The 22,099-nt window shown below is 44.1% G+C and overlaps 1 protein-coding gene across 1 annotated transcript in view; it reads right to left on the bottom strand.

The window, feature by feature from the left end:
* LOC124788977 (loricrin-like) overlaps positions 1 to 22,099 on the bottom strand; it is a 127,740-nt gene that overhangs the window by 68,797 nt on the left and 36,844 nt on the right. The window lies entirely within an intron of this gene.

The following is a 22,099-nucleotide window of genomic DNA, read 5'->3' as shown; positions in this document are numbered from 1 at the left end:
ATCAGTTTAATAGATGATGACTCCAAAATAGTGACACGCTTTATTTACAGAAGAATGGAATAACGAAGTATCTGACTTCAGGGAACATCAATTTGTGTAGAAATATAGGAACATGCGTGGCAATACTGACCCCCCGACTTATCTTGGGAGATAGGTTAAAGGAAGGCAAAGCGAAGTTTATAGCACTAGTAGATTTATGGCTTATGACAATATGGACTGTAGTACATTCTCAGAAATTTTAAAGGTAGCTGTGACAAAACACAGGGAGCGACATGTTGGCTACAACTTGTAAAGAAACCAAATTACATTTGTAAAAGTCAAAGGACAAAAGGGAAGCAGTAGAGGAGAAGGGGGCGAGGCAGAGTTGTAGTTTGTCCCAAATGTCATTCAGTCTGTACGTTGTGGAAGCGATGGAGATATTTGGAAAGGGGATTAAAGTTAAGTGGGAAGAAATAAAAACTTTATGGATTGCCGATGTCATTGTAATTCCGTCAGACAGGGCAAAAGACTAGGATAAGCAGTTGAATGGAATAATTGGTGTCTTGAAAAGAGGCCATACGGTGAATATCGACAAAGTAAAAGAAAGACAAATGTTGTTGAATTAATTACACGATGCTGAGTGAATTAGAGTAGAAAATGGTACACTAAAACTAGAAGACGAGATTTGTTATTTGGGCAAGAGAATAGGTGATGATGGTAGAAGTATATAGCCGTAGTCCGTAAATGGCGGACCACGTCCAGTTCCGGACTGCGGTAGGTCAAATCTGGACCGCCAAATATTTTTTTAAAGTACAAATTATTCAAGTAAGTTATTTAACAAATATTCTTCTGTACATAGCAATACGTCTTAGCGCCACTCTCATCGATCTTTATAGTATTTTACAAGTAACTGAGTGACTGATTTAAGTTCTTAATTGTTAGTAGGTACATCAAATACACAAGCAAGCTGTCCGACCGACGCAGCATGTTATGTTGATCCACATGAAAGCTCTGTCCACTCGAAGTTAACATAAGAATTTTAATTAATGGTACGAAGAGCGTCTTCTTTCCGCCGCAAGCTGGATATCTTTGAAAAAGACAATGCAGGCGAGGAATTTATTCACTTTACAATAATTCTTCAATATGAAAACAGTTCTGAGATAGACATTGCAGTATTTTCAAATTTTATGTCACATCTTAGGAAGGAAACTGCAGTAAGATTTCAAGACTTTGCAGAGAAAGAGAATTTGCCACGAGTCTTAAAACCGCCTTTTGAAAGTTATCCATCTGCAGAAGGGACTGATGTGGCTGTGAGGTTGTTCCGCCTTTCAAAGCCTCCACTCCAAATGGACATAACGGACTTGCAGGAAGACATTTCTATCCAATCCTATAAAACTGCATCCGTAGAAGAATTTAGGAGTAAACATATCCCAGAAAAATATGAAAATCGCAAAAAAATAGTCATATACATCGCTACTAAGTTTGCCAGCACATATGGTTGTAAAACATTTAAAGACGAATTTTTTGAAGAACCAAATCGCTCAAGATTAACAGCCGCACACCTTAAAGACACTATTCGCAAGAGCTGCTCCCCACCTGAATCTAACTTTAAAAAACTGGCTCAGAACCGTAAATGTAATTTCTCCTTATGATTTTTCGAAACAGTTATGCCTGTCTATCGTATTTCATTTTTTTAGCAAAATTTAAAATAAAAGGTAGTAACGACTATGAATGTTTTTGTAATTTTTTTTAAATTTTGTTCTCCCACCATTAAAATTTTCAGTTGTTTCCAGGCCCCATGCAAAATGTGAATTGGCAATAGTAAGAAACGCATATCTGATAAAGAGATATTTATAAACACTAAACATATATTCAAATGTTATAAAGTCTATTCTGAAGAATTGATTGTAGCCAGGCACGGGATCGAAACGAGGACGATAAACGATTTGGAAGTTAAGAGAACAGAAGTTTCTGAAATTCGATACAACAGGAGAATGTAGAAGATTAGAGATGTATCGGATAACTGCTGAGGAGGTACTGAATAGAATTTGGGAGAAAATAAATTTATAGCAAAATATAAGGGATCAAGGAAGCGTCAAGATGGTAATAGAGGGAAGCGTATGTGCGCGTGGGGAGGGGGAGGGGGCGGGGGAGGTGTAGGGGAAGAGGACTAAAGTTGGAGTGGGAGACCAAGAGTGGACTACAGTCAACAGGTTCTAGTTCGGTAGGTTTCAGTAGTCAAGCAGAAACGAAATGGCTTGCAAAAAGGTACACTTGCCTGGAGTGTTGCATCAGCCAGAAATCGGACTGAAGACCACAACAACAACAAAATTCTTCGCCTGCGCATGTGGAGCACAGAGTACGCGACCAGTACCAGGGCGACCTGGTGCGGGCAGCAGCACGGCGCCGAGGCGCGTCGTCTAGTGTTACGTCAGAGGCCGCTTTCACCGCCTGGGCGGTCGTTTCGCCCGGCCTCACGCCCGTGCAACCCACGGCCTTCCTGCGGCCTTCCAGAAGGCGTGTTCATACAGATTGCGGCAGCAGCCTCCACTGACGCATCTCGACGCGCTCCGAATGCTCGCGTGCGCGCGCGCGCACACACACACACACACACACACACACACACACACAATAAGCTAGGAGACTTTGGACGCCAACATATGTTTTTGTAATGAACAAGCGACAGCAAACCTTAACAATGAAAAATATACACTATCTGATCAAAGGTATCCGGACACCCACAGGTAATCCGGTATTGACCACTATATGCCACGAATGAGGGTCCGCCAGTATAAAAGCGTGCAAGGAAAATTGTAATGCCACCACAGAAGCAGTAACAACAGAGTGGGACGGTCACGAGAGTTCAGTGATTTCGAACGAGGACTAGCAATTCGATATCACCTGTGTAATCAATCCATCAAGGACATTTGATCGCTTCTAAAGTTGCTGAAGTCCACTACTGATTGTATGATTCTAAAGTGGAAACACGAAGGACCGACCACAGCGAAAACAAAATCAGGTAGACTTTATACAGTGACCCGTGGAGCATTGTGGAGAGATTTTCTACGGTCAGGAACTGGGTGTTGTGCTGTCCTTATCATCATCATTTCATCTCTATCGACACGCAAGTAGCCGAAGTGGCGTCAACTCGAAAGACTTGCACCAGGCGAACGGTCTACCCGACGGGAGGCCCTAGCCACACTGTATTTCCATTTCCAACGAAAGGAATCACTTATAGTTGCAAACTGCTACCTGCATGACAGCTAATGCAATGACTGTGCGTACATACTTACAAGAACAGGCTACAATGATCGAGCATTTGTTCATAAGCTAAGCGACGCACTAGGCGGCATAAAGGGTGACTATACTGGATAGTGTATGACTGGAAACGATTGATTTGGAGTAATAAAGTAACGGTATAAACTGGGGAAAAACGACAGACGGAGTCTCGCTTTCTCGAATGCCTGGAGAACGTTATCTGTCATTATGCGTATTGCCAATAGTAAAGTACGAAGGAGGTGGTATTATCGTATGGGGTTTTTTCGTGGTTAGGGTGTAATCCCATTATTGTGCTTAAGAAAATGCTTAAAGTGGAAAGGTATGAATATTATGATGCCGGCGTTTATGGACCCCTGAAGGCAATGTAGCAAGTGAGACCTCATCACAGTAGACATTCCCAGTTCCTTTCAGTCTGTACGACAAACATATCAATTACGTCATTCAGACCGCCCAATATGCCTGATATCTGATACAAAACCAAGTAAAAGAGGTGGTATTCTGCTGTGTACCAGGACACGTCGAATAAGAGGAAAAAACGTAACCGTCAAAGTACTCAAAGTAGCGTGTGGAGGAGGCATTGTAGTTCTGTGTGTCATCCTCCTGCCCCCCAGCCGGCCGAAGTGGCCGAGCGATTCTAGGCGCTACAGTCTAGAACCGCGCGCCCGCTAGGGTCGCAGGTTCGAATCATGCCTCAGGCATGGATGTGTGTGATGTTCTTAGGTTAGTTAGGTTTAAGTAGTTCTAAGTTCTAGGGGACTGATGACCTCAGATGTTAAGTCCCATAGTGATCAGAGCCATTCATCCTCCTGCCCGCTATCATCTCATTGTTGGAAATCAAGGGTAAAGCGTCAGTAAGAAGTTGAGAGGCTGGAGGTGGTAAACAATAGAAATTGCGGTCTATTAAACCGACGACAGTGGCCTGGTAACTTCATTCCAGCCACACTGACGGAAGGAAGTGAATGTTCACCAGGTCAAGAACAGGACGTAGTCCACTGACACACACTTTCTTTCACCAGTTTGATGATTCACCAGTATGTGAAGCCTGTGCAACACCGCGTTCGGTACAATATATTTTAAATACATGTGTTTCATTTGATGACAAAAATACAAGCTTCTGCTTGGCTAGAGATCTCTGCACTACGCTGCGTGACAACGGCAACTGCGTAACACGCATTTCATAATTCCCTGACGTGTTACGCCCCCTACACAAAGTGTTTAGCAAAAGGATTCAGCGAGCTTTGAGTAGATGGACAGGCCTCTGCTTTTATTTTATTATAATAATTATTATTAAGTCGACAGTTTTCCCTACACTCACTGTTCACCCACATGAATATGTCCACCGCGTACGTTCGACGTCAACGTGCAGTAACCATTCACAGACATCAAGTGACAGCACTGGCGTGTCTGGAGGACACAGACAACATTGCAGTCGCTGCACTGTGAAAATGGAGCGATTTTATGACGTACAAAATATTATGGCTTTCGGACCAAGGTTGGAAGCAATTCAGGAACCCTGTACTTGCCGCCTCTGTTAAAGTATACCGTGCATGGCAAAACAGCGCTGCTCAAAACCAGCACCGAGGCAACTATGTTGTACTACGAGCCACAAATGACAGGAGTGGAAGCCGGCTGCGGAGATGTGAACGGGCAACTGACTGCCCACATAAACCAAAGGGCTACCAACGCTGTCTCCTCAAGGATCGTTCAGCGAACGTTGCTGGCCGGCCGCGATGACCGAGCGGTTCTAGGCGCTTCAGTCCGGAACCGCGCGACTGCTACGGTCGCAGGTTCGAATCCTGCCTTGGGCATGGACGTGTGTGATATCCTTAGGTTAGTTATGTTTAAGTAGTTCTAAGTTCTAGGGGATTGATGACCTCAGATGTTAAGTCCCATAGTGCTCAGAGCCATTTGAACCATTTGAGCGTTGCTGCATATGGGCCTCAGCAACAGGCGCCAGGTTCACGCACCCACGGTGACTGCTGTTCATCGGCGGCGAAGGCTCCGATTTCACTCCAGTGCCGCAACTACACCTCCACTACGTGGCGAGAGGTTGCCTTTTCAGATGAATTGCGATTTATGATCCATACGGCAGATTGTCGTTGGCGTATATGGCGTGAATAAGCAAACACTCTGCATGCGTTATGGCCTGGGGAATTTTTTCGTTGGATTTCCTTTGTTATCTCTTCATTCCGGCAGGTACAATGTATCAAAACACGTACACAGCTATCCTTGAGGGGGAAACGGTAACACTGCTCGTAGTTTGCGGTTGTTTATAACAAAGTAGCAACGCTAGAAGGAAGTAACTGTTTGCAGAATGATCTCCAGAGAATGATGAATGGTGTAGGCTCTAGCAGTTGACCCTGAACGTAAATAAATGTAACATATTGCGCATGCGTAGGAAACAGAAAATCCACTACTGTACAGCTACACTGTTGATGGAAAACCGATGGAAACAGTATCTACCGTAAAATATCCAGGAGTAACTATCCAGAGAGACCTTAGGTGGAATGACCACTTAAAACAAATAGTGGGATAAGCAGATGCCAAACTCACATTAATAGGAAAAATCATAAGGAAATGCAACTCATTCACGAAGGAAGTGACTTATAATGCGCTTGTTCGACCGATTCTTGAGTATTGTTCCTCCGTCTGGGGTCCCTACCAGGTAGGACTGATAGAAGAAGTAGAACAAATCCAATGAAGAGCTGCACGTTTCGTCACGGGATCATTTAGCCGGAACGAGAGCGTTACGGAGATGCTGAAAAACTCCACGAGCAGACGTTACAAAAACGGTGTTTTACATCACGGAGAGATTTACTACTGAAATTTCGAAAGAACACTTTCCGTGAAGAATCGGACAACGTATTACTTCCCTCGACATACGTTGCGCTTAATGACCGCGAGGAGAAAGTTCGAGCAATTAGAGCCAATACGGAGGCTTACCAGCAAGCATTCATCCCGCGCGCTATTCGCGAGTGGGACAGGGTTGGAGGGCTCTGTTATTAGTACAAAAAGTACTCTCCACCACACGCAATCAGGTGGTTTGCGGAATATGACGCAGATGTAGATGTAAATACCGGTAGACTTATCTTGCCCAGTTATTTCACATTACTTTTCTATTTTTTCGATTTATCCTCAATCCACATACTGTACGCACTAAACTGTTCATTCCAGCAGCGGGTCCTGTAATGTTATTAGAGAATCTTGTCATTGACATTCCTTCATCGTGAATTTTTATCCCATTATTTAACCTTTCCTTTATTTCCGTCATGGCTTCTACGATGTATAGATTGACCAGTAGGGACGAAAGACTACATCCCTGACTTACACCGTTTTTAATCTTTCCCTGTAGCTTACTCTCATTTTCCTTACAACTGCTTGAACAATTTGACATTGTCTTACACTTTTTTCTAGATCAACAAATCCAATGGTAATGTCTTGATTTATCTTCAGTCTTGTTACCCTTATCAAACGCAACGTGAGAATTGCCTCTCTAGCGCCTTTATCTTTTATAAAACCAAACTGATCGTAATCTTTTTTTTTTTGTCATCAGTCTACTGACTTGTTTGATGCGGCCCGCCATGAATTCCTTTCCTGTGCTAACCTCTTCATCTCAGAGTAGCACTTGCAACCTACGTCCTCAATTATTTGCTTGACGTATTCCAATCTCTGTCTTCCTCTACAGTTTTTGCCCTCTACAGCTCCCTCTAGTACCATGGAAGTCATTCCCTCGTGTCTTAGCAGATGTCCTATCATCCTGTCCCTTCTCCTTATCAGTGTTTTCCACATATTCCTTTCCTCTCCGATTCTGCGTAGAACCTCCCCATTCCTTAGCTTATCAGTCCACCTAATTTTCAACATTCGTCTATAGCACCACATCTCAAATGCTTCGATTCTCTTCTGTTCCGGTTTCCCCACAGTCCATTTTTCACTACCATACAATGCTGTACTCCAGACGTACATCCTCAGAAATTTCTTCCTCAAATTAAGGCCGGTATTTGATATTAGTAGACTTCTCTTGGCCAGAAATGCCTTTTTTGCCATAGCGAGTCTGCTTTTGATGTCCTCCTTGTTCCGTCCGTCACTGGTATCGTCATCTAATAGGTTCTCAATTTTCTTTTACATTCTGGTGCAATTTATTCTTGTCAGCAATTTGGATGCATGAGCTGTTAAACTGATAGCACGATAATTCACTCACTTTAGGCTCTTGGCAGGCCCCTCCCGGAGATCCGAACGGGGGCTAATTCGAGATCTTTTGCCAGTGACACTTTTCAAATGAAGGTCACATATCCTGTGGATACACAACATGTGCATTCAATGCAGTGGTTTCCATTGCCTTCTGCATCCTCATGCCGTTGACCACTGCTGATTATTCGAGCTTTTAGAGGCAGTTCCCCACCCCAAGACAGGATCCTGAACGTCCATCAGCTTCTCCGCCCTTTTTGACAAGGCCGTTGGCAGAACCAGAGGTGGTTTCTTATACTGGAAGTCTTCTGCCGCCACGCTGGTAATTTTTATTCACAATCCAAGCAATGGCTTTATTCTAACTCTGGACCTATGGCTTTGTGATTACTAGTCGATGACGTCACACCTAAACCATGGGTTCACAGTGCTGCGTAGCTATACACCAGTAAATATTACAGAGTACATTAGTGACTACCCTCTAGCTGTCCACCAGTACAGTTTTCGCAGCAACAGTTAACTACTCAGAAATACATGTGACACAGCACATTAATGATTCCTGTGTGTCTATAGGCCAGTAGCCGGCACACAGCAGAATTTTGACTTCTGGGTAGCTACACACCAGTGCACGTTACTCAGCATATTAGCGAGCTCTGGGTACCTACGCAGCAGTGAGCGTTACAGCGGATTTTACACTCCTGGAAATTGAAATAAGAACACCGTGAATTCATTGTCCCAGGAAGGGGAAACTTTATTGACACATTCCTGGGGTCAGATACATCACATGATCACACTGACAGAACCACAGGCACATAGACACAGGCAACAGAGCATGCACAATGTCGGCACTAGTACAGTGTATATCCACCTTTCGCAGCAATGCAGGCTGCTATTCTCCCATGGAGACGATCGTAGAGATGCTGGATGTAGTCCTGTGGAACGGCTTGCCATGCCATTTCCACCTGGCGCCTCAGTTGGACCAGCGTTCGTGCTGGACGTGCAGACCGCGTGAGACGACGCTTCATCCAGTCCCAAACATGCTCAATGGGGGACAGATCCGGAGATCTTGCCGGCCAGGGTAGTTGACTTACACCTTCTAGAGCACGTTGGGTGGCACGGGATACATGCGGACGTGCATTGTCCTGTTGGAATAGCAAGTTCCCTTGCCGGTCTAGGAATGGTAGAACGATGGGTTCGATGACGGTTTGGATGTACCGTGCACTATTCAGTGTCCCCTCGACGATCACCAGTGGTGTACGGCCAGTGTAGGAGATCGCTCCCCACACCATGATGCCGGGTGTTGGCCCTGTGTGCCTCGGTCGTATGCAGTCCTGATTGTGGCGCTCACCTGCACGGCGCCAAACACGCATACGACCATCATTGGCACCAAGGCAGAAGCGACTCTCATCGCTGAAGACGACACGTCTCCATTCGTCCCTCCATTCACGCCTGTCGCGACACCACTGGAGGCGGGCTGCACGATGTTGGGGCGTGAGCGGAAGACGGCCTAACGGTGTGCGGGACCGTAGCCCAGCTTCATGGAGACGGTTGCGAATGGTCCTCGCCGATACCCCAGGAGCAACAGTGTCCCTAATTTGCTGGGAAGTGGCGGTGCGGTCCCCTATGGCACTGCGTAGGATCCTACGGTCTTGGCGTGCATCCGTGCGTCGCTGCGGTCCGGTCCCAGGTCGACGGGCACGTGCACCTTCCGCCGACCACTGGCGACAACATCGATGTACTGTGGAGACCTCACGCCCCACGTGTTGAGCAATTCGGCGGTACGTCCACCCGGCCTCCCGCATGCCCACTATACGCCCTCGCTCAAAGTCCGTCAACTGCACATACGGTTCACGTCCACGCTGTCGCGGCATGCTACGAGTGTTAAAGACTGCGATGGAGCTCCGTATGCCACGGCAAACTGGCTGACACTGACGGCGGCGGTGCACAAATGCTGCGCAGCTAGCGCCATTCGACGGCCAACACCGCGGTTCCTGGTGTGTCCGCTGTGCCGTGCGTGTGATCATTGCTTGTACAGCCCTCTCGCAGTGTCCGGAGGAAGTATGGTGGGTCTGACACACCGGTGTCAATGTGTTCTTTTTTCCATTTCCAGGAGTGTAGATACTTTTAGATAGCTACGCATCAGTATATGGCACACAGCACATTAGTGACTGCTGTGTAACTGTACATCAATATAAGTTACACAGCAAATTAGTGACTTCTGGGTAGCTACACACCACTATAAATTACGCAGCACAATAGAGACTTCTGGGTAACTGCACGACCATGGAAACTGAGTCCCGTCGGGTCCTGACGTCCCGTTTTGAGCTCTACACATAGTCAGCAGCGGACTTCCTCTTCAATTGTTGTCAAAAATGTTTAGTAACTAGTGTGTACGGTACCAGTTAGACTTATGATTCCTTAGTACTAAGAGATTAGACTTAGTGATTTCCTAACTGTTACCCTGCACAGCAAAATGACTGACTGTGGACACTGGGATGTGTATCACCTGAGAAATCTCTGTAATGGAATGCTGAAATGTATGTGATCATAGAATTAAATCGTACACTCAAGCCTCCCCATGGACTCTGACAGGGAAACCGTCCATATTGTCACAGTGTCACTGCCCTTACTTTCGCCTGCATAGCCCGAATGGAGACGGGGTGATTTTATTGGAGGGTTTGAGACCTTTGATAACTTATTATCCCTCCTAACAGAAGATGAGAGCGTACAGATTTTTTACATCTTTGGTGACATCGGTATTCTGGCGTTTACGCTGTGGTGTAGAGTATATCATTGTTCCCCTCGTTCAGGATCAGTCTGCGGAGACATCTTCAGAACCAATAGATACGTAGATAGCAGATTTTTGGACGTAAATTGCTTAAAAAAGCAAATCAATGTACTCTGTATTTGCACAGTTTGCTGAAACTGCGAGCTTCTTTGTTACCTTAGAAGTAATTGCCTTAATATTACACGCTATAGTTCTTCTACTGTAATTGAATCTGTGATAATTATTAATGATCCAGTCTTTCGTGGCGTCTGTACCGTCTAAATACTGAAAGTTAATGCAAATGTAATCGGTACATAGAACCAAGCACCGAAACATTAGTTTAACTAGCGAGTGACTTCATACTCCGAACGGTAACACGACGAACAGACTGCACTGAGGTTTCGTTTCGAATTTCGTTTTTTTTATTTGCGGTTTGCTGGGTTGTGGAAATTGCACAGCAGAGAAATGCGTTGTCACGAAAAAGGGTAAATAGGATGACATAATGCTGTTGCGGAATTGCTTTCTACTTAGGAGAACACGACGTAACAGCCTTCCTTTTCTCTCAGCGTTATGCACATACGCAATCCCATTACTGTACTGAACGAATATGCGAGTTCAATATTTAGCAATCCGTTGGTTGCATGAGGCAGCGTCCTATGTTAGTAATATGGTCTTGGATGAAAACCTGATGATACAATTGTAAGTACATAGAAATGAATACTAATTTTACAATTTGACAGAGTTTTAATTACGTTTGCTCGACGTCTTTCTTGTTACGAAAAGAATAAATATTTCAATATTAATAGATGAGGAAGGAGCACAGAGATAAATAATTACAGTGCAGTTTTCCAATAGCGGCGTGTGAAAAGGGTTGAGTACATTAACAAGTGCCGGCCGGTGTGGCCGAGCGGTTCTAGGCGCTTCAGTCAGTTGTTAACGCAGTACTTTACTCTGTAGCGGGCTGGGTAGTGTTTAGATTATTGTTTTTATTGGAACAAGGATCAACAGTAAGTATGACAGCATATCATGTGCTGCAACTGTCAAAATTGTAAAATTATTATTTGTGAAACTACTGCAAAACGGTAACGTGATGATATCTTTTAATCATGTTATTGTTCCTTGTCATCACCGGTTTCGTAGTTTTGATAGCAACGATATCTTAGTGAGACGAACTATCTAACAACCACGGTAGTCCATGTCATCTACTAACACAGTGAGTTTAATTGTAAAATGGCCTCTATAAACATTTCAGAGGCAGTATTGGAAGGTTCCTGCCTTTAACACAGATTTCTCCCGCAGTTCCGTCCCTCTGAACCACACACACAGACAAAAATTTCAGAACAGGGAACGTAAAATATTGCAAAATGTTGAAATTTGCAGAAAAGATGTAAGTAAAAGGGAAATATAGGTAATACAAAATTACTAAAAGAACCAAAAGAGAACAATACCGAATGATAAGTGATCCAATTGAAACTGTCAGGGACGAAATGTTTCTCTCCTATTTTTCCACTGAAATAGCACAGAAGCTTGACCTCGGCAAAACCCGCAACTCGACGTGGACTACGCCTGGCATTGAGAATTCAGAGTTGCGTGAAGGCCACGCATGCTGGAGTCGGAGACTCTAAACGCCGCTGTACTGAATCAAATAGAACCGGATGCGTTCCATGGGAATATCACGGCACGCCGTCTGCGTGAGAATCTACAATGCACCTAACGTGCACGTCGCACATCTTGACGAACACCGACAGACCACGTCCCGCAGATATGTCAAGTGAACCTGTCAGCCAGCGAAGAGTGGTAACTGTCTCTGTTTAGAGGAGACTTGCAAATTCGACACCCCATGTCCACGCTCACTGACCTGTAGAGTTTCCTGAAACTCCCCAAAGAGACGTTTATCGTTGATATGGCGCTCGATGTGGAGTAGTTGAGATGGCGTGCTACGTTCAGTGGTGCCTCAGGCTGTTGTAAGAGGCTGCCAGACATGCCGTCACCACTGTAGTATTGTAGCAGTTTAAGCGTGAACTTTATAAGCACGCCGAACAATTACATTTTCCATATAAGGTATCCGGCCACTCATGTAATGAGGAATCGACCACTAGATGTCAGGAGAGGTGTGCTAACGAATCCCTCGGTGATGTTTCAATTCTTCTAAAGCTGGCCAACTCGAATTTTGCTGATGTGGTTGTGAAGTGGACCCGTGAAGGAACAATTACAATCAAACGAAGACCAGACAGACCTCATATACTGATGGAAAAGGATCGGCGAGTATTGCAGTCGGTGGCTGCAAAAAATTGCATGAAATCTGCTGAAGGGTCACTTGTGAGTTTCAAAATGGTTCCACGATTCCATCTACCACAACAGTAAGTGCAGTTAAAAAGAATAGGATACAATAATCGAGCAGTTTCTGATAAGCCACACGTTTCTATATCAATGATAAGCGACGCTTGAGGTGTCGTAAAGATAGTCGCCATTGGACAGTGGGTGACTGGAAATGAGGTATTTGGAGTGATGAATTACGCTGTACCATGTGGTAGTCCAATGTTAGGGTTTGGTTTTGGTGAATACGTGGGGTACGCAGTCTGACAGCTTGTGTAGTGCCAACAGGGAAGTACGAAGTAGGTGGTGTTGCGGTACCGGGATCTTTGTTGGTGGTTAGCGTGTGGTCTCCTTATTGCACTTACGGAGACATTAAATGCCGCAGTATATGAACAGATTTTACAGCGTTGTGTAATGCTAACAGTAGACAAACAGTTCGGAGACGATGACTGTCTGAATCATTAGGCCAATGCACCCTGTCATAAAGCAGTATCTGTGACGCAATGCTTTGTGGACAATAACATTCCTCAAATAGACTGACCTGTCCGGAGCCCACACCTGAAACCAATGGAACACCTTCAGGATGAGTTAGAAGGTCCACTACCCCCCAGATCACGGCGTTCACCACCACTAGGTTCTTGCAGAAGAATAGGCTGCCGTTCTTCCAGAGACGCTGAGACACCTCATTGAAAGTATCCCGATCAGAGTTGAAGCCACTATAAATGCGAACGGTGAATTCATCACACATTAATGTCCACGAATAGGTGCCCGGATACTTTTCATCAGTGTAATTAGTCACCCGCAGGAGACGCTAATAAAGCCTAACGTCATCTCTAGTGTTAATAATGCTCTTTATTCCGTAAGGAAGAAAGTTGAAGGCATTTATAATTAGTCCCTGCATTTCAGCCGCGGTTACAAACAATCGCAGAGATTTTCTATGCGTTTCAGATGGCCAGCCGAGCTACGACAGGATACTTGAGTGTTCATCTCACCAGAAACGTATGCATGGACTAAGTAAATGAGGCTCTTGTCATCGTGGGAGACTGGACTGCTCACAGCATACTCATCATGAAGATGTAGACCAACGCGCAACACTTGATCACAGAGAACGTTGGAATAAATATTCTGATTTATGCTCATGGAAACCATGTTAATTAACATATCGCCCTACGTTATCCCCCCCCCCTCTCTCTCTCCCTCCCTCTCTCTCTCTCTCTCTCTCTCTCTCTCTCTCTCTCTCACACACACACACACACACACACACATACACACACACACAGACAGAGAGAGAGAGAGAGAGAGAGAGAGAGAGAGAGAGCTTACTTAATTTCAGGCTTATTCATCAAGTGACGATATGATGTACACTCACTGAAACATTTCATGTAACCAGTTTCGTCAAGTAGTTGCCATCTTCAGGTGTGCTTAATCCTTCCTACTTAAGAGACGCACAATTCGTCATATCAATGCAAACGTGATAAATCTCCTTTTCAAGCATTTACAAAGTACCTCTATGGTTGCTTCGCCGAGCTGGTTTATTGTCATTTGTACTTTTGGAATTCAGTTCAGTACTGGATATTTATGAATGAAAGGAAAACAAATAATAAATTGAATGGGTCAGTTAAAAGCAATGAAAGAGTCACGGCACAAACTTATAGCGAATGGTGAGTCACAGCATTAATTTTGATTAGAACTGTGAAAGTTGCGAAATGGCTCGTTCAGCCTACGTGCGAGTGTGTGTGTGTGTGTGTGTGTGTGTGTGTGTGTGTGTGTGTGTGTCCGGCACTGGTTATGCAATGCCAGAGGCCAGCCAGCTGTTAAGAAACACGAAAGATCATAAAAAAAATCTCCAGAAGTGGGTTACGCGAGCTGGAAAGCTGAACGAACAGGCGGTGAGAGGAAAGTGAAAAAAGGCAGCAAGGCTTTAAAGGTTGTCCACAGTTCGTTTACCCCGGTAAAAGTTGCCACCGCGGCGCGGGAACTGGTGTGGACAGCTTCGGACACGGCCCTGCTTCAATTTCATTATTCACACGTGTTAAGTGCACACGTCGTTCCTCTGTCTTTCTGGGCGAAAATGACAGTGGCTGATTCACCCTGCCCTTAAAAGAGCTTGCTAGCCCCCCTATGAAAGCACACACGTCCTGAAAAAGCAGTTTGTACTAGTTTCAGAAACAATATAATCACCACCTCACAGAACCACGAATAACGAATAGTAAAGACTTCTAGTTCACGCTGGTGAAGAAATCAGTTATTCCTGGCACTCTATTCAACATTATGTCGATATACACATGTAAAACATAATAAGACAACAGTCAAATGCTACCAGGTATCTCCACTTACACTTTACAGTATGTTTTTTGGTAACTCCAATCAGATAGCATTACTTGTTCTGCTCTTATACTGTCATGTGTGCAACTAATTATGAGTGAATACCTGTAGCGATAACCGGCCACTCTATTCTCCTGCTCTGAGACTTCGAAATTTCTCATCATTTTCCTCAAATGTTGTTATATTATTTCGTTTCTCGGCGATCAAGTCACTTACAACATTTTTTGTTGAAACACATGTTCAAAACTTTATTTCGAGCAGGCGGTGATTTACAATCTACGTTACCTCTTTATTAAAACTAACAGTTTCGGTTAAACAATAGACCATCACAAACCAACACAATCATCATACATCCATAAACATTGGTTATCTATAATCACGTAGTGTCTGATAAACGTTGCACAAATATTGTCAGATCTTGATAAGGATTTCAAAGGGGCTCATTGATTGCCAGTTTGATTTAAATGTTCAAAATTCAAAATCGAGCTCTACACAAACTGGTGGGTCACAGCTGCAATCGGACAACTCATCCGAATATGTGGGTGTAACACTTCGTAGGGATGTGAAATGAAAAGGTCACATAGGCTGAGTTGCCCGCATCTCGTGGTCGTGCGGTAGCGTTCTCGCTTCCCACGCCCGGGTTCCCGGGTTCGATTCCCGGCGGGGTCAGGGATTTTCTCTGCCTCGTGATGGCTGGGTGTTGTGTGCTGTCCTTAGGTTAGTTAGGTTTAAGTAGTTCTAAGTTCTAGGGGACTGATGACCTAAGATGTTAAGTCCCATAGTGCTCAGAGCCATTTGAACATAGGCTGAGTCGTAGAAAATCAGGTGGCAGATTTATTAGTAGAATACCAGAGAAATGCAATCAGTCTACATAGGAGATACCGAGCGCGGTGGCGCAGTGGTAGCACACTGGACTCGCATTCGGGAGGAGGACGGTTCAATCCCACGTCCAGCCATCCCGATTTAGGTTTTCGGTGATTTCCCTAAATCGTTCCAGGCAAATGCTGGTATGGTTCCTTTGAAAGGTCACGGCCGACTTCCTTCCCCATCCTTCCCTAACCCGATGAGACCGATGACCTCGCTGTTTGGTCTCTTGCCCCAAAGAACCCAACCATACATAGGAGATAGCACGAGGGTGACGTCCCAGGACGTCATGCTTTTGCACCAATATAGAGAAAGGCTGTAGCTACCATTGAGCCAAACTAATACGTCGCAATGGGAGGCAATTACGGGGTTTCAAAATGTTGTCCTTTAATTGTGTTGTGGAAAAGTAGATTAGGGAGTCAGGCGCAGCGACCTGGTGAAGTAGCCTGTGGGGCATCGTTTCAGCTGGAAGGCCGCGTCCAAGGCGAGGAGGCGGCAGGCAGGGCCCCACGTGCGCCGTGGGAGATGCGGCCTCCAGACTACAAACGGCCGCATCAGCGCCCTAATGGGCGCTCTCGCCATACGTCATACAGCTTTCCCCGGGCTTTTGCATTGCTGATAGACGCAGACACATACTGCAGAGCTGAAGAGTTTTTCTCTTCAAAGCGCACAGTGAAATAGCAAGAGTTCCTCTTGTCTTCTTCCTTCCTATTTCTCAATACCGCTGGGGTGGTAAAGACAAGTATCTGTCCTTCACTAGATCATTGTAACTTATTTTTCAAAATCATTAGAAATTCACGGCAGAAGTTCGTCTATTCCGCTGCCATCATAGTATATAGCACATAGGAATCATGACAGTAAGATAAAGAAATGAGAGCACTACAGAGTAATGTACAGTGGCTACCGGAGCATATATGTAGATGTGGATGCAAATGTGGTGGTCTGAAGGACTTTGTTATTTGCAAACAATATTGTTATACAATAGAGAACTGAGAACAACTTGCAATGAAAACATGAATTACTCATGACGTATGCCAATTACGAGCTAAATATCTCAGAGGAAAAATTTCAAAATTATGAACAACTGGGAAAAATTTCCAAGAACCAACTAGATTTCACACAATATTGTAGTTGTATTCCATCGGAAGACTTGTTTGACACAGCAAGGAATTGCAAACGACATCTTGCTCAAAGAACGACAACACCTGGAATGCGAGGAAAGTTGGCCATCTAAAGCAGTAGAAGAAATCCGTATAGAAGTCTTTCCTCAGCTATCGGAATATGTGTGCCGGGCGTGATAAAAATCTACACAACTCGCTCTTCTCAGACCATTTTTACTACCACTCTTTTTGGTGGTATACGATATCTGGTTTTCGTTGGAAATGTAGTGTCGCAGTTGTTAAAAAACAATGGTTTCCGCAAACATCTATATTACTTTCAGTAAGTAGCTGAACAAGAGATACGACATATACTGTCACCGTTCTAGTGAAAGGAGAATCTCTGCGTAATCGTGGGGTCTCTCACTAATTTCCTATGATCCTACATCGAGACACTGATGTATAAAAAGTCAGCTGTAACTGAAGAACGTTTTTTTAGGGTCCTTTAAAAAATAGCTATCTCATTGCACCACACGAACCTCTGAGAAACTACCGCATTGTGAACCGTTTCAATAAAACTAAACTGTTTTCTTAAGAGGAAAGTTTTTTGTGAAGAAACAATTAAACATTCATTTCCGGTCATTAGTTCCCTATCTCGAAGTACCCCGTTTGGGATTCTTCAATATCTGTTTAACGTTGAGTATAATGGTTTGGCACGCCCCATATACCACACATGCTTCGAGGCGACTTAGATATATGCACATACGAGTTAAGACTCGAAACCAAAAGAGACAAACAACAACCATTGTTATCTGTACAATGTTAAAAGAGTTTATATAGAATAACGCTCGAATTAAATATCTCTCCTACCGTTAACCCAGCACGTAGCAGAAACAATTATGGAAATAAAAGAAAGCTTCGGAAGTGAGATTAAAAGTAAGGGTGAGAGGATGTCAATGGTAAGATACGCTGATAACATTGATATCATCAGTGAAAGTGAGATTGAATCACATCACCTGTAGAATGGAACACCCACTCTGACGAGTACATAATATGGACCGAGAGTAAACGAGAGAAAGACGATAGTTATAAGAATTAACAGAAATGAAATAAGGCATAAACTTAACGTAAAACCAGTGGACTATTTAGTAAACGAGGTAAGGAACCTACCTTAGAAGCGAAACAACGCATGACGAACGAAGCAAGGACGACGAAAACAGACTATAATAGGGGGCATTCCTTGCTAAAAGAAACCTACTAGTATCAATCACAGTCTTTAAACCGAAGCAGAAATTTCTGAAAATATATATCTGTGGCACAACGGTATGTACAAGTGAATCATGGAATTAAAACAGGAAAAGCAAAGAATCTAAGCATTTGAAAGTAGAGTTACAGAAGGATGTCGAACACTAACTGATAACAAAAAAAGAAGTCCTTTGCTTTATCAGCGAGGAAAAAATGTGCAGAAGATACTGACTAGTAAAATGGGCATAATAGTACGATATGTATTTAGGTACCAGGCAATAATTTCCATGTTACTAGAGGGAACCACAGCTCACAGATACTGTAGGGGCAGACAGAAAATGGCTCTCAGCACTATGGGACTTAACTGCTGAGGTCATCAGTCCACTAGAACTTAGAACTAATTAAACCTAACTAACTTAAGGACATCACACACATCCATGCCTGAGGCAGGATTCGAACCTGCGACCGTAGCGGTCACGCGGTTCCAGACTGTAGCGCCTAGAACCTCTCGGCCATTCCGGTCGTCGGGCAGACAGAGATTGAAATTCACGTAACAAATAATCGTGGACCTCCGGTGTAAGTGCTACTCTGACGTATGTTGGCACCCAAGAAGACTGATGATACAAATTTCCCAGGTTGCAAAATGGAACGTATTGTACTGCACAGCCCTATCTTCACAATTGTCTCGTGCCCATTCCAACAGTGCGATTCCTACAAGGACATGTTTCCTTCCCGGAGGTGAGTGCACATCGGACGCACTAACCCTTGCTCACAAGGTGAGCATTTGCATTCAGGCAACGCGTGATGGGTGCACCGTAAGCCTGCTCAACAAGCGGACGACACGAAACAGCCTCGAGCTGAGCGCGGGCTCCCGTGACCCCCGACGTATTTGGACAGCGGCGCGTGATGAGACTCTTGACGGTCCCCTAGTAGCTGTAGCTGGCAGCTCACCCAGTGAGGCATATCCATAGTCGGCGTCTCGGGGCTGTATTATGACACGGCTCGGTCACCTTCTAGTGGACACGACAATCAGCTGCTCGGCACTGCTGCGAAGTGAGGACATAGTCAGTTCGTACAGAGAGCTACACGAATTCCTTTAGAGCTACTGTACAACGATTCAGGTGTCTTACAGCTGATTCAATACCAAGCCAACGGTGTGCTATTCTGTTGGGAGCCAAGACACGCCGGAATATGGGAACATGATGCCACCGATTGAGCAAGCAAACAAGCTTATAGTGTAGGTTCTGTGATTCCGTGCACCGCCACGTCACTTCATTTTTGAACGAAAGAATCATGCGTCGATGAGAAGACGCGTGATTGTAGATGGTGTACAACAAACTGCGGACATTGAAATTGACCACGCAAGGATGGCGAATCTCATGTTACCCACAACATGGAAAGAAGTATTGCATGGTACACTGTCCATTGACACAGTTTCCTAGATAATTCACCAATATGAGAAGCTTGTGGAATACCATATTCGTTACAACACATTTGAACTACATTTTCTTCATATTCTCACATGAGATCGTCAGAAAATACATCAGTGGATGTCTTAGTACTGTTATTTAGTCTCGATTTATTGTTATGCAGACGCTCACCTGAATATGTGGCTATGAAACCTGTAGTGATCTAAAAATAAAGAACTAAGTGAGCCGAACCTCAATTGGACCCAACTTGGATATTATCAGGGCTGTTTTAGAAAAGGACGTTCTTGTGCTGAACACATCCTTAATTTAAAGTCAGTATTAAGTCAAATTAAACTATCGAATAAATAGCACGTAGTTACTTTCGTTGACGTCAAGAAAGCATACGATTCATTCGACAGACATACTCTTATGAGAATTTTACAGGAAATGGGCATGGACCAGAAAACACACAGACTTATCCAAAAGACCCTGAGTAACACTAGATCACGGATAAAGTTCAGGGGAACACTTTCAGAAAGTTTTGAGATAAAGACAGGAGTTAGACAGGGAGATGGACTTTCACCTCTTCAAGTGTGCACTGGACAAGGTGATCAGAGAGTGGCGAAAGGAAATGGAAGTACCTGGGACAAAAATGGAAGGGACTAGTAGCAGACTTTTTAGCTTTCACAGATGATCTGGCACTTATAGCAAGCTCAGTGGAAGTAGCAGTAATGCAGCTCAATATGACCAACCTGCAGGCTGCCAAGGTAGGACTTCAATTGTCACTAGAAAAGACAAAATACCTCACCAGTATCAGTGATACTCCCAGTGAACTACAGATGGAACAAGGTCAAACTGAGAAAGTTGACACATTAAAGTATCTAGGAGAATGGGTGGAATCTAATCTATCAGAAGGAACAGTACTAACAACTCGGATTAATAAGTAACAATTAGCTTATCGATTAACCAAGAGCATCTATAATAAGAAATTTCTATCTCGCAATTCTAAACTAAAACACTACAAAACAGTTATTCGCCCTGAAGCCCTATATGCCTGAGAATGCTTGAATCTGAACAGGAAAGGCTTGACAGATAAACTATAAATTCAGGAGAGGAAGATCCTGAGAAAAATTGTGGGACCGATCAAAACAGATGCTGAGTACAGAAGACAATCAAACCAGGAGCTATACAATCATACTGAGAAATCACAGAAGTAGCCAGGAAGAGACGTCTCGTTTTCTACGGACATATCACAGGGATGGACTAACCAACAGGCTTCTCAAATACTGGAAGAGCAGGAAGACCGTGACACTATGGCTGGTAGAAGTCAAGAAAGACATCCAGGAACTGAACATAAATGAAAGTGACACTAGAAACCGAGCACTTCTCAGAAGGATACAAAAAGAAAAAGGTTTCAGGACAGATTACCCCGTAAAAAGACCGGCTACCATTGAACAAAGGACAGAAAGGAGAAACATAACCAGAGAATGGGGGATTACTGGGCAAACATCAAGCCCCTCTTCAGGATGAAAAGCTGAATATCATGGTCCTTAGCTGGCCCGTTCGAAAGAAGAAGAAGAAGATTAAGAATAAGAAAGAAATAAATACAGTTGCCAATAAGGGCGCCGTTGCCCATGCTTTTGAAAGCCCTCAGTCGAATTTTATTATTCAAATGGTTCAAATGGCTCTGAGCACTATGGGACTTAACATCTATGGTCATCAGTCCCCTAGAACTTAGAACTACTTAAACCTAACTAACCTAAGGACAGCACACAACACCCAGTCATCACGAGGCAGAGAAAATCCCTGACCCCGCCGGGAATCGAACCCAGGAACCCGGGCGCGGGAAGCGAGAACCCTACCTCACGACCACGAGCTGCGGACAAATTTTATTATTATTAACTACAGTCATCTGACTTATATTACTCTATTTTGCATAATTATTCAGTGAGGAACACAGAATAAAAAATCGTGCAGCATAACGTGCTTCTACAAGGCAGCACCTCATCGACTTCACCATTTTTTTTTTTTTTCATTAATCGGAGCCACTGGTGAGGTCATCTTCACGTTTCTTTTACTCTCTTACAAAGACGTTTCTTTGCTGCGTAATAGAGCAGCAAGAGCCTCTTTGAATTTGTATTGTACCATCAGCTTGTCTCCCGAGTTTTCGTTGGATTGCGTTTCCTTGTGAGTGGCGACCATAACTACCACACGCTTCACGTCTATTGCTACATCTGCACTCTAATATAGCTGGTCAATTCCTGACACCGAGAGACCAGTTTCAAGGGGCAAAATAAAGACAAAATACAATTCCAGTCGCCATACCTAATCCCAAAGCTGTTTTACCGAGTACGATGGGTAGAACATCACGAATTATCATCAGACCCGCCCTCAACCAATCCATCAATCTACCCGCAAACGATGCACAAGAAGATCAACTGCCGGTAAACTGCCAGATGGGATCAAATATCCTCTGATGGTCTGATTTTGAGTATTACGTTTCCTGACACATCTTGTAATATACATTCAGTAATCATAACAGTAGGTACCCCGAGATCCGCAAGGCGTCTCATGAAACTATGACACTGAGTAAACGAAGAGAGATCATGTGAAGACGACTCTTCTAATCTTACGCG

This window comes from Schistocerca piceifrons, chromosome 3 (assembly GCF_021461385.2).
Source record: "Schistocerca piceifrons isolate TAMUIC-IGC-003096 chromosome 3, iqSchPice1.1, whole genome shotgun sequence".
Lineage (NCBI taxonomy): Eukaryota > Metazoa > Arthropoda > Insecta > Orthoptera > Acrididae > Schistocerca > Schistocerca piceifrons.
Note: the sequence above shows the minus strand (reverse complement) of the source record. Positions and strands in the feature narration are given on the sequence as shown.